This window comes from Callithrix jacchus, chromosome 17 (genome assembly GCF_049354715.1).
Source record: "Callithrix jacchus isolate 240 chromosome 17, calJac240_pri, whole genome shotgun sequence".
Taxonomy (NCBI): domain Eukaryota; kingdom Metazoa; phylum Chordata; class Mammalia; order Primates; family Cebidae; genus Callithrix; species Callithrix jacchus.
In genome coordinates, this window is record NC_133518.1 from 79,796,438 (window position 1) to 79,808,763 (window position 12,326).

The 12,326-nt window shown below is 49.1% G+C and overlaps 1 long non-coding RNA gene across 1 annotated transcript; it reads right to left on the bottom strand.

Moving 5' to 3' along the window:
* Positions 1 to 850: 850 nt before the first annotated feature.
* On the bottom strand, positions 851 to 9,859 carry LOC144579981 (uncharacterized). The gene is made up of 2 exons (XR_013528781.1): positions 8,488 to 9,859; positions 851 to 1,359 (listed from the first exon to the last, which is right to left on the bottom strand). It is a non-coding gene; the product is annotated as an uncharacterized LOC144579981 (long non-coding RNA).
* Positions 9,860 to 12,326: the final 2,467 nt, after the last annotated feature.

Consider the following 12,326-nt stretch of genomic DNA (forward strand, 5'->3'; position numbering starts at 1 on the left):
TCCCATGTCCTTTTACGGTTTCCTCCTTTCCGCCCCCATTCCTTTCTCCTGACCCCTCCCCGACTCCCACTCGCTCTCTGCCCCCTCTTCTTTCCCTCCTCCTGGTTCCTTTGCCTTTTCTCATCTGAGCTCCTCCTCCTGACCCCTACCCTCCCTCTGTCCCTTTATCTCGGGAACCCTTTGTCCTTGGGACCCCTCCACCCCATCCCAGCCCTGTGAGCAGACCTCTCTGGCTTCTGGTGGACGCTGTCTCGGGCTTTCCGCCCGGGTGTTTTTCTCCAGCTCCAGACCCTGTGTCTTGTTTTCTCCGTGGAGCTGGGGAGCAAAGGGGATGCCGGTTCTCATGGTGTCCGGCAGGCCCGGTCTGCAGGGTTTGGCCGTGTCTGAGCCAGTCCCTGGCTTTGTTTCTCGGTATCCCTGATTGATTCTCCCAGTGGCCTGTTAGGTTGACAGGACCACCCCTCCCCCGCCACCCCAGCTCCTCAGCGCGAACACAGGTTGGAAACAGGACCATGCTTTGGTCTCGAGCACTGGATTACTTGGCAGACCGCCTTCTGTACCTTTTAGTTGGTGGGAGGCCAACTGTTTTTTTTTCTTTTTAACTAATTTTAAATTTATTATGAATAGTTATTCCTGTGGTCAAGTTTATCATTTTGAAAATGGGAACTCGTGTCTGCCGTCTGCTGGTGGCCCCCAGGCCTGGGTAGGAGCCCAGCTCCAGGTGACCCAAGATATCAAAGGCACTGGATTGTTTGATTTTGGATCTTAAAACTGATTTTGGAATTTTAAATCCAGTTTTCAGTTATGCCGCAGTGTCCAGTCTGTCCGTTTCATCCCAATCTGCTTTTCATTTTATTTATTTTTCGAAACAGGGTCTCGCTCTGTCGCCCAGGCTGGAGTGCAGTGGCACGATCATGGCTCACTGTAACCTCTGCCTCTCAAGCAGTCCTCCCATCTCAGCCCCCCTAGTAGCTGGGACCACAGGTCACACCGCCACGGCTGACTGATTTTTTATTCTTGCTAGAGACAGGGTTTCACATGTTGCCTGGGCTGGCCTCCGGCACCTGAGCTCAAGAGATCCACCTTCCTTGGCCTCCCAAAGTGCTGGGGTTACAGACATGAGCCGCTGTGCCCAGCCCATTTTATTTTCCCGAAGGCCGTTTGAATTTGGGTTGTGTTAATGGAAGGAGTTTTCTCTGTTTAGGGGGCAGCTTTCCTGGAAAGTAGCCGGTGAGTCGGATTTGCAGAGGTTGGGCTCTGGAGCCAGAAGACCCAAGTTCAAGGATGTCTGTGCCACGTGCTGGCCGTGTGGCTGTTTCTTGAGCTCCCTGGTACGGCTGATGTGGGTGCCTCCTCCATCTGCGTGGGGAGAAGGGGAGGTGCTCCAGGTTAAATGCTTATTAATAAATGGTTTATTTTTTACTAAGATTTCATGGAACACATCAAGCAGTGACACAGTGCTACAGGTTAAATGCTTATTAATAAATGGTCTATTTTTTAGTAAGAAGATTTCATAGAAAAGATCAAGCACTGACACAGCCACGAGTCTGCTGCCGGTTTTCTCTATTTTCTTTCCTGTGCTCTGGTTTCTCACTTGAATTAAACGATTTCTCTAGATGTTTATGTTACTTTAGTTCTGGAAGCTAGAGCTACAAAACCAGTGTACTTAACACAATAAAATCTTTGGCTGGGCACGATGGTTCACCCCTATAATCCTAGCGCTTTGGGAGGCTGAGGCAGGCAGATCACCTGAGGTCAGGAGTTTGAGACCAGCCCAGCCAACATGTGAAACGCCGTCTCTACTAAAAAGTACAAAATCAGTCAGGCGCGGTGGCACGTGCCTGTCTTCCCAGCCACTCTGGAGGCTGAGGCAGGAGAATCGCTTGAATCCAGGAGGCGGAGGTTGCAGTGAGCCGAGATCGCACCACTGTACTCCAGCCTGGGCAACGAGAATGAAACTCTGTCGCAAAAAAGAGAAAAGAAAAGAAAATCTTTGCCAGCTGATGCTTTTTCCCCTAATCAGGAAATTGGATGTAGCAATTTTGAAATGTGGTGATTAAAATTGTTCAAAGGAGAAATCTATGCTCTTGAGTATGGATTTCATAGTGCGTTACTTCTCTACAGATAGGTGCTTTGCTTTCTTTTAAACCTATTTAGAAGCTGGACTCATGGCTTCTGTTAAGGGAAACCTACTGGTGGGAACTGTTGGAGGGTAAAAATTTTGAAGGGAGGCCGGGCGCAGTGGCTCATGCCTGTAATCCCAGCACTTTGGGAGGCCGAGGCGGGTGGATCATGAGGTCAAGAGATCGAGACCATTGCTGGTCAACAAGGTGAAACCCCGTCTCTACTAAAAATACAAAAATTAGCTGGGCATGGTGGCACGCGCCTGTAATCCCAGCTACTCGGGAGGCTGAGGCAGGAGAATTGCCTGAACCCAGGAGGCGGAGGTTGCGGTGAGCCGAGATCCCGCCATTGTACTCCAGCCTGGGTAACAACAGCGAAACTCTGTCTCAAAAAAAAAAAATTGAAGGGGAATCACATTGTTATTCATTTAAATATAAACCAGGCTGGGCGTGGTGGCTCATGCCTGTAATCCCAGCACTCTGGGAGGCCAGTGCAGGTGGATCACCTGAGGTCAGGAGTTTGAGACTAACCTGGCCAACATGGTGAAACCCCGTCTCTACTAAAAATACAAAAATTAGCCAGGCCTGGTGGCACGTGCCTATAATTCCAGCTACTAGGGAGGCTGAGGCAGAAGAATCGCTTGAGCCCGGGAGGCAGAGGTTGCAGTGAGCCCAGAGAGTGCCGCTGCACTCCAGCCTGGGAGTCAGAGCAAGACTCTGTCTCAAAAAAACTCAAAAACCATCATAAACCCAGTGTTCTCTGTGAGGTGCTGGGAAAACGCCCTTTGCCTGCTGCTGATGCTTCAGGTGTGGCTGCTGAGCACACCTGGTATGGACTTCAGAGATATGGGAGTAGGGGGGCATTTGCTGCACTTGAATTTACGCCTGTGGCTGGGTCCCAGGACCCAGGCTCACCATTCGGAGACTGTGAGTCTAGTTCTTACCCTGGCAGCAGTTACTCTGATTCTGAGGCAGTGCTGTCTGGCTGCCATCCTTCCCCAAGACTCCTCCGGGAATGGTTGTAGACACCAGGCTGCTGTGGTTAGTAGGCTGAGACACTTTATAATGTGCTTTGTTCAGAGGGACCCAGTTCCCAATCAGGCCTCTACTCCAGGGCCATTGCTGGAATTGCTTACTGGCGTATATAGACAGTTTGAAAAATCTGAGTTTTTTTGCTTATATGGACTTTGGATAATTGAGCGATTCAGTATGTTATATGGGGGGAGTCCCTGTGCCTACACATCTCTGAGACTGCAGAGAATGACCCTCTAAGCCAGTAATGTGCATTCGGGGCCAGTGGTCCCCACACCAAATGGCAACCAGATCAAAACTGGAGACTTACTTGGGTAGCAGATAACCAAATTTGGAACCAGAAGCTTTGCTTCCTTGACAATCACGATTTTCACTGAGCAACTTTTACAATTTTATATCTTCGTGTCGATTTAAAACTTGAGTAGAGCACATTTGAAAAAAAAAAAAAAAAAGACCACACATAATTTTTACAGCATTCAGGAGCTCCTGGGAGACCCTCAGGAGCCCATAGCCTGGGAGAGGCTGGAATAGGGACCCCGTCTCTACGGCAGGGTGGAGCTGGAGGAATGAGGGTTTCTGTGCGTTTTGGTGGCCCTCTGGCCATCGCGCCTGACTGCCTGGACTTTCCCTCTGGATGGATTTATTGGCTCATCTAACAAGCCAGAGGATAAATGAGCTGGTGCCTAGAATTCCCACTGCTGGGAAGATGAAATTAAGAGAATGTCTACAGAGTGCTTGGAGCCCTTCTGAAGGAAGATTAATCACTGGGTTTACCATTAAGTCTGATGTGTAAGGCCCAGTGTCTGCTAGAATTTATGTAACTTGTTTTGGGTTGCAGAAATGTAAACTTTTCTCCCTAAGACTAACTCCCCATCATAAACCCCTAAGCACTAATGGTGCTAGTTGAGTACTTCTCGCTTCCTTTTCAATATGTGCATGTTTTTTGTTTATTGATTCTGGATTCATGAGCTTTGGTATTTATTTCCGGGGTGCCTTGTAATAACTTTATTTTTTTTTTAAATTAGGATGGCCTCAATTTCATTTCATTTTTAAGGGGTTCTGGAAACTGATTAAAATGGAAGATACTCGTAGGCATACCCTACCTGATTTAGGATAACATTTTAATATTTAAATTCATTCATTAAGTTAAACATGGCCGTGGCCAAGGTATTAGCTTGTGCTTTTTAAAAGGTAAAGGTCTTCTAAAATGCATAATTATTATGTACCTGAATTGTCTTCATATGTTTAATGGAGGCAGAGAATACTCTCACAAAAGCTGATCTTTTGTTTTTTTCTCTGTCGCCTAGGCTGGAGTGCAGTGGCACAATCATAGCTCACTGCTGCCTTGAACTCCTGGGCTCAAGTGATCCTCCCGCCCCAGCCTCCCAAGAAGCTGGGACTACAGGTATGTGCCACTGTGCCTGGCTGATTTTTTTTTTTAACTTTTTGTAGAGATGGGGTCTTCTTTGTTTCCCAGACTGGTCTTGAACTCCTGGCTAAAGCCAGATTCTTAAAAGCCAGATTCCTGCTTAGCCTCTCAGTGTTGGGGTCACAGACATGAGCCACCACACCTGGCCATGAAAGCTGGTCTTTTAGCAGATCTGAGAAGTCGACAGATGGACTTATTTAGGATTTACCTTTTCTCATTTCTGTCCCATACTTCTAGGTTTGGCATTAATTAGGTAAAGCCAGGACAAAAGAAGGAAGATGGAAACTCTGGCACCCATGGGTGTGAAAAATTAGCCCATGGACAGCTATAGTTGACTTTCATGTAAAATAATGACTATTTTTGTGTTCCAACCAATTTTGAAGGTTCTAATTATGTAGGAAAGAGATGAAAGTAAGAAGCCATCCCAACTCATGCTACAAAGAAATACTTAATGTTGGTAACAGGGAGCATCTTGCCAGAGAGTCTTCTGTGTGTGTGACGTCTGCCTGACTTTATCTTTACATGATTCATCTTCATCACGGCAATCATACGCACATAGCTTTTTAAAAAGCACTCCCCCCCCCTTTTTTGGGTAAAATCACATGCAGATACAGAAAGCCACACAAAACAGTAATAGGTGGTGAATTATAAGATAAGTCCTCCTGTCATAAACATCCAGGTCAGAAAATAGAACTTTGCCAGCTTCCCTAGAAGCTCCTCTCTCCCCGCTGCCAAGAGTAACTGCTGTCTTTTCATCACAATCGCTAGGCACATAAGATTTTACTGTTCTTAGGAGCTGGGTGTGTATGTCGTCTTTTTAAATCTGCAGATCCCCCCCGCCATGTGATTTTTTCTTACATTTTATCTCCCGATGGACAGGCTGTGGGACCTGCAGAGTTTACCGTGGGTCTGAAATTACTTTTGTGCAAAGTCATAGTTCAGGTCGACATGGCTCTCAGTCCAGTGTATTTCCTGCTAATTCCATGTACGTGGTTTTTAAAAAGTCAAAAAGGACTCCAAGGTCCGTTAGAACCACTGTGAATTCCATTCTGTGTTCCACCTGCTCCGCCGTTAGTCTGGTCCCTGAAAAGTCACTGTTTCTAACTTGTAGCTTTTTCTTTTTCTTCTGATATTTGCCTCTATGGTTCCCCTTTTTTTTTTTGAGACAGGGTCTTGTCTGTCGCGCAGGCTGGAGTGCAGTGGTGTGATCTCGGCTCACTGCAACCTCCGCCCCCTGGGCTCAAGGGATCCTCCCATCTCAGCTTCCTGAGTAGCTGGGACCACAGGCACACATTACCACACCTCACAACAATTCTTGTATTTTTGTATTTTTAGTAGAGATGGGGTTTCACCATATTGCCCAGGCTGGTCTTGAACTCATGAGCTCAAAGCAATCAATTTGCCTCAGCCTCCCACAGTGCTGGGATTACAGATGTGAGCCACCACGTCTGGCCTGCCTCTGTAGTTCTAAATAATATCCTTCTGCATGGGGCATTATTATTTTTATTTTTTGAGAGGGGTGTCAGTCTGTTGCCCAGATTGGAGTGCAGTCTCAGCTTACTGCAGTCTCAACCTCTTGGCCTCAAGCAATCCTCCTGCATCAGCCTTCTGAGTAGCTGGCACTACAGATGCCCACTACCATGCCCAGCTCTTTTTGTTTGTTTGTTTTTAGTAGAAATGGCGTTTAACCATGTTGCCCAGGCTGGTCTTTAACTACTGGGCTCAAGCAATCCATCCATGGCCTCGCAGGCATGAGCCACTGCACCTGCCAGGGATGTTATTTTTGTTCTGCTCTTATGCTTGAGTGCTAGTTGGAATGGGTGTGGAATTCTAGGTTGAAATAATTTTGCCTCCAAGTTCTTTTAACCTCCTGTGTTGTTGAGAAGTCTTTTATCATCTTGGTTCCTGTTCATTTTTATGTCATTCATTTTTTTTCTCTCAAAGTTTTTAGAAATATCTAAATTTGGGGGTGCTGGGTGGGACTTTAAAAATTTCTTCTGCCAGGCACTCAGTGGGCTCCTTCCGTCTATTTTTTAAAAATAATTAATTATTTATTTAGTTATTATTTTTTCCATCACTCGTTTCTTAGCATGAACCTTTCGATCTAGAAGTTTATGTGCTTTATTTCTGGGAAAGTTTCTTGTATCATTTCTTTGATAATTTCTCCTCTCATTCTCCCTCTCTCTTCTCATTCTGGAGCTCCTCTGGGACTGATCCTGTTTTTCTTCATTCTCTAGTCTTAATTTTCTTTCTTTTATTTTCTTGGATATTTCCTCAGTTTTATCCTTAGTCCTTTTATTTTTCTTATTTCTACTATTAATTCTTTAATTTTCCAAAGCTTTCTCTATAACTTCCAAAAGCCCCTCCTGACTTTTTGGAATCAGTATCCTAGTCTTATTTTCTGGATACAGTGCCTTCTCTCTCTGAAGGCACTGATGATGAATTCTGGAAGTTTTCTTCTGGTCTCTGCATTGTCTCTGTTTCCTGGCTTCCTTTTCTCTGTTTGCTTTGGTGTCTGTCTGCAAGTTAGAGGCTCTCCTTGGGCGTCCGGTGGCCTCTGTTGAGGCAGCTGGCCGGAGCTCTGTGCAGAGCGGGGCGTGTTGTCTTATGGGCGATAAGACACCACCTTTTTCACCAGGAACTCTTTGGGTATTGGTCGTTTTGTCCCTTGGACTGATTGGTTTGCCCAGAGGGGAGCCCTCTAGTCCCTGCCTGGCTGATGGTGCTTCGTCAGTGGAGGGGGGGAAGGGAACTGAGGGTGGGGAGGTGTGAGGGTGGGGGTCTCGTACTGCTACGTGTATAGACTTATAGTCCATTCTCGGTCCTACCTTCATCTGTGCTCGGTGTTCCAGAACCCAAGCTTCTGTGTTCACCTTCTCTGATCAGTTTCTGCTGGAGTGCAGAAGGGATGTTGCCTGTGTGATCAGGAGGGTGAGGCCCTTCAGGAGCTGGGGAGGTATCAGTGCTCATTTCTATGAACTTTGGGCCAGTCCTCCTGCTTTTAACTATAAGCCCGACTCCCCTTCACTGCCCTCCAGAGCCCAGGCCCTGCAAGCCCAGAGCCCCGTTGACGTCACTGCTTTTCCCTGGGCCCCTGCAGGCAATCCTGGCCTCGTCCCACCGAGGCAGTTAGGCTTTGTCTGGCTGGTTTTTCATCTTCCAAAAATCTGTCAAAAATTTTCATCCTCTCTTCTGTTTTCTTTGTATTCGTGGGTTTATTATATCTTTTTAAATTTTTATTCTTTGAGACAGGCTTGCTCTGTTGCCAGGCTGGAGTGCAGTGGTGTACTCTCGGCTCACCGCAACCTCCGCCTCCTGAGTTCAAGCGATTCTCCTGCCTCAGCCTCCCGAGTAGCTGGGACTACAGGCACGCACCACCATGCCGGGCTAATTTTTGTATTTTTAGTAGAGATAGAGTTTCACCATGTTGGCCAGGATGGTCTCGATCTCCTGACCTCATGATCCACCTGCGTCAGCCTCCCAAAGTGCTGGGATTACAGGTGTGAGTCACCGTGCCTGGCCTTATTTTTATTTTTAAGGTTGGAGTGCAGTGGGGCTATCTCGGCTGTCTGCAACCCCCGCCTCCTGGGTTCAAGTGCTTCTCTTCCCTCAGCCTCCCGAGTAGCTGGGATTACAGGCATGTGCCAACACACCCCGCTAACTTTTGTATTTTTAGTAGAGGCAGGGTTTCTCCCTCTTGGCCAGGAGGGTCACTATTACATATTTTAAAAACCTCCTTTATGGTCACTTTTATAGGAATTAAGGAAATAGAGTCGGAGGTCCTCTGGTTGACTTTCTTATTTTGAAGGAAAATTTTTATTATATGTGGAAGAGCTCATATTATACATTTGATTCTTAAAAATTTTAAATTTTATTATTTTTTATAAAACAACGGGGTCTTACCATGCTTCCCAGGCTGGTCTTGAACTCCTGGGCATGAGCAGTCTGCCTGCCTTGGCCTCCCCAAGCGCTGGGGTTACAGGCATGGGCCACTGCGCCTGGCATTCATTTAATTTTTAATCCAGCTTCATGGCAACTTTTGTGGCCTTTGTCTTTTCCAGGTGGGCCGTGCAGACCTTGGGTTTGGGGCCCAGGCACTGCCTCCGCAGCACGGCAGCTGCCATCGTGTCGGTCATTGTTTAGATCCTGAGAGCGTTCACCAGCCTAGCCGGAGAGAGCTCTTAGTGGTGGGAATTAATCAGCGAAGGTGAGGGTGGTGCCCATCTTTCTGTGGCGTTTCCTTTGATAATTCAGCGCGGACCCTCCCTTCTATGCCCAAAGGAGGGAGGAAGACCCCAGCCTAGTGGGGCCCGGCGTTCTTGCTTTCTGCGCAGGTGGGATGGTGTCAGCCCCGTGGGAAGATCAGCTTGCTCTTCGCCCGGGCCTGCCTGGCCCAACATCTGCAGCTGCTTTTCTTGCTTTGGCTCCCAATTCCACTCATGGAGCAGCCTGAGCAGCCGGTGGCTTCTCCACGGCCCCTGACCCGAGTGGACTGGCCTTCAAAGACTCGAAGGAGACGGCTAGCCCTTTGCCACCAGCACTTGAATGAGCCATTCTGAGAAAGAGGCCGTGGAGCATTCTGAGTGACCGGGAGACCGAGACACACGATGGAGGTCTGGCTGCCTCGTGCCCAGTTCCCAGAACACAGTCCCGGTGGCCGTCCGGGTGCGTGTGGCTGAGATTTTCCTTCTTAAGCTTCTTCCCCTCTGAGCCCTGTCTTCTCTGCTACCCAGTGACGTGACTCTGCGAAGCCACCCTGTGCCCTTGTGATACGATAGCTTAGCATGCCGGCAGCATTTGAATGACTCGGTCTGCAGACGCTGTCAGACACAAGGGGTAATCCGTGAAGTCCAAACTCATGAAGATGGAAAGATGGTGATACATTAAAGAAACTCCACCTGGGCGGCTCTGCAGGGGACCAGGCGCCGGGCCTGTGCGGAAGAGGCCGTCGCGTCAGGTCTTGGGGCTTATGTGGCTTCACGTTGCTTGCTCTCTCAGCCGCAGCCCTCAGTGCGGTCCCCAGCCCATGTCCTCAGCGTCCCTGGGAGCTTGTCAGAAATGCAAATTCTCGGGCCTCACTTCAGACCTCAGAATCTCAGGCAGGGGCCCTGCAGTCCGTTGTAACAAGCCCCTCAGGAGGCTGTGCTGCCCCTCGCGGGTTTGCGTGACCCTGTAGACTGGCGTGGCAGGCCCTGCTGGGTTTGGGGGTGGCCCCCACATAGCCTAGAAGGAGGGAACAGCAGCCTCCTCTGAGGCTTCCAGAGGGAAATAACCCTCCAGCGTTAGGCTCCTTGTGCTGTTGTTGAGCGGATTCAGCCTTTGATTTGGGAAAGTAGCCAGTCTTGAAGGAAAAAAATAACTCGGGTGCCTGCGTCATGTGGAGATGGAACTGGGTCTGCGTGTGGATGCCAGCGTTAACAGCTGGCGCGGGGGGTTTCCTTCGGACCTTGATTCTGGGTGCACGCAGGATGTGCATTTAACCCAGCTGGGCTCCCATTGTGTGCGATATTGTGCCCTCCCCCATTATGCAAGGGTCCCTGACACCACAGCGTTAAGGCCTGGGGTGCTGAGGTCCCCAGGATGTGAGTGGCTGTCAGAGGAAGTCATTTTCCCAAGGCCTGTGGAGCTGCTGGTGCTCCTGGCACATTTCAGACCTCCGTTAGGGGCAGCCAGGGAGCCGACCGTGCTGAGGTCCCCAGGATGTGAGTGGCTGTCAGAGGAAGTCATTTTCCCAAGGCCTGTGGAGCTGCTGGTGCTCCTGGCACATTTCAGACCTCCGTTAGGGGCAGCCAGGGAGCCGACCGGTGCTGAGGTCCCCAGGATGTGAGTGGCTGTCAGAGGAAGTCATTTTCCCAAGGCCTGTGGAGCTGCTGGTGTTCCTGGCACATTTCAGACCTCCGTTAGGGGCAGCCAGGGAGCCGACCGGCTGGGCTCCTCCATTGCCCTTCAGATTCCCTGACTCTGCAGGCCGGCTGAATGCTGCCTTTGCATGTGCTGCCTGGACTGAAGCTGTCTGATTCTTTCCCCCTGAACAATGGCTGTTTTTATGAGATCTTGCCTCTCCCGGGCAGTGGCCTGCACAGAGAAGTCTTTTCTTTCCCGTTTGTGTAAGCTAGTGGACCTTATGGACTCTGTCTGGCTGACTTTTCTCTAATGTTTACAGTTCGTATAGTGTGATAGCCGAGCTCTTTTTTGTGTGTGAAGAAAAGGAAAAGGTGGATGATGGACCTCCTCCCCCTCCCTGCCTCCAGAAAAAAAGGCACTCAGTGGAAGAGAAAAGACTGCCATCCCATTCAGAAGTGGGGGGCTGGGGGATGGCAGAGGGGGAGGGTAAAAGAGGCCCTTAGGGCAGTAACTGTTCTGGGGATGGGGCGGGGAGTCCCCCCTCTTGGGGGAGCTGGGGACACTGTCTAGGGCCCCATTCTGTGGTATGGGCTCCTTTCCTCCCGGACCCTGGTGAAGGCTGGAGAAATCGGTATTACAGAAGCCACTGCCTCCTCACCCTGCCCCCAGGATCTAGGCCCAGAGGAGTGGGCAAAGACTGGTTGGCACCCACCCCCAGGGCCTGCCTGAGCCAAGTCCACACTGCCCCTGCCTGACCCGGGCTGGTCAGGGAGAGTAGGCCTGAGCTGTGACAAAGATACTTGGATGCACAGAGGCCTCTTCTGAGTTTAACTGAGATTTCTCTAAGCGCTCTGCCTCCCCCTGAATCTTCCCTGTTCCCTGAGACCGGCATCGTGGTGTGAGCACGGTTAGTGAGCACCTGCTAATGTTACACTGGGGTGTCGAGGATTCAGGATGGACAGCAACCTGTGCTTGGTAAGCAAGCTAACATTTGAGTGTGTGCACCTATGGCAGTGATTTATTCAGGTAAATAATGAAAACCATTAGTAATCACAGCTACCACCATTTATTCAGGTAAATAATGAATTATTCAGGGCTCCTTATGTGCCAAGTACTGTGCTAAGCATTTTGTCAACATGATCAAGAAATACCTGTGAAGTGAATGACCTCCTTCAAAGCCCCCTTGGCTGGACAGCCAGGCCTGGCTGGTCTTGTGATCCAGCTGTTGGTAAAAGAGCAGAAGGCTGTCCTTCCCCAGCCTGGCGAGGAGAGGCAGGAAGAGGCAGGTGGAGGGTGTAGCCTGAGAGCCTTGCAAGCCAGAATCAGGAGCTTGGGTTCTTTTTTAAATTTATTTATTGTACTGTAGGTGCATGGTATATCTGCGATTTCTCCCCATGTTATCCCTCCCCGCCTCCCCACCCACCACTGTCTCTCCTCTACCCCCCTCAGCTGCCCCTAATGCATGATGCTCCCCTCCCTGAGTCCATGTGTTCTCGTTGTTCAACACCCACCTATGAGTGAGAACATGTGGTGTTTGGTTTTCTGTTCTTGTGTCAGTTTGCTGAGAATGATGGTTTCCGGATTCATCCAAGTCTCTGCAAAGGACATGAATTCATCGTTTTTTATGGCTGCATAGTATTCCATGGTGTATATGTGCCGCGTTTTCCTTGTCCAGTCTATCATTGATGGGCATTTGGTGGTCATTAGGGAAATGCAAATCAAAACCACACTGAGATACCATCTCACGCCAGTTAGAATGGCGATCATTAAAAAATCTGGAGACAACAGATGCTGGAGAGGATGTGGAGAAATAGGAACACTCTTACACTGCTGGTGGGAGTGTAAATTAGTTCAACCATTGTGGAAGACGGTGTGGTGATTCCTCAAGGACCTAGAAA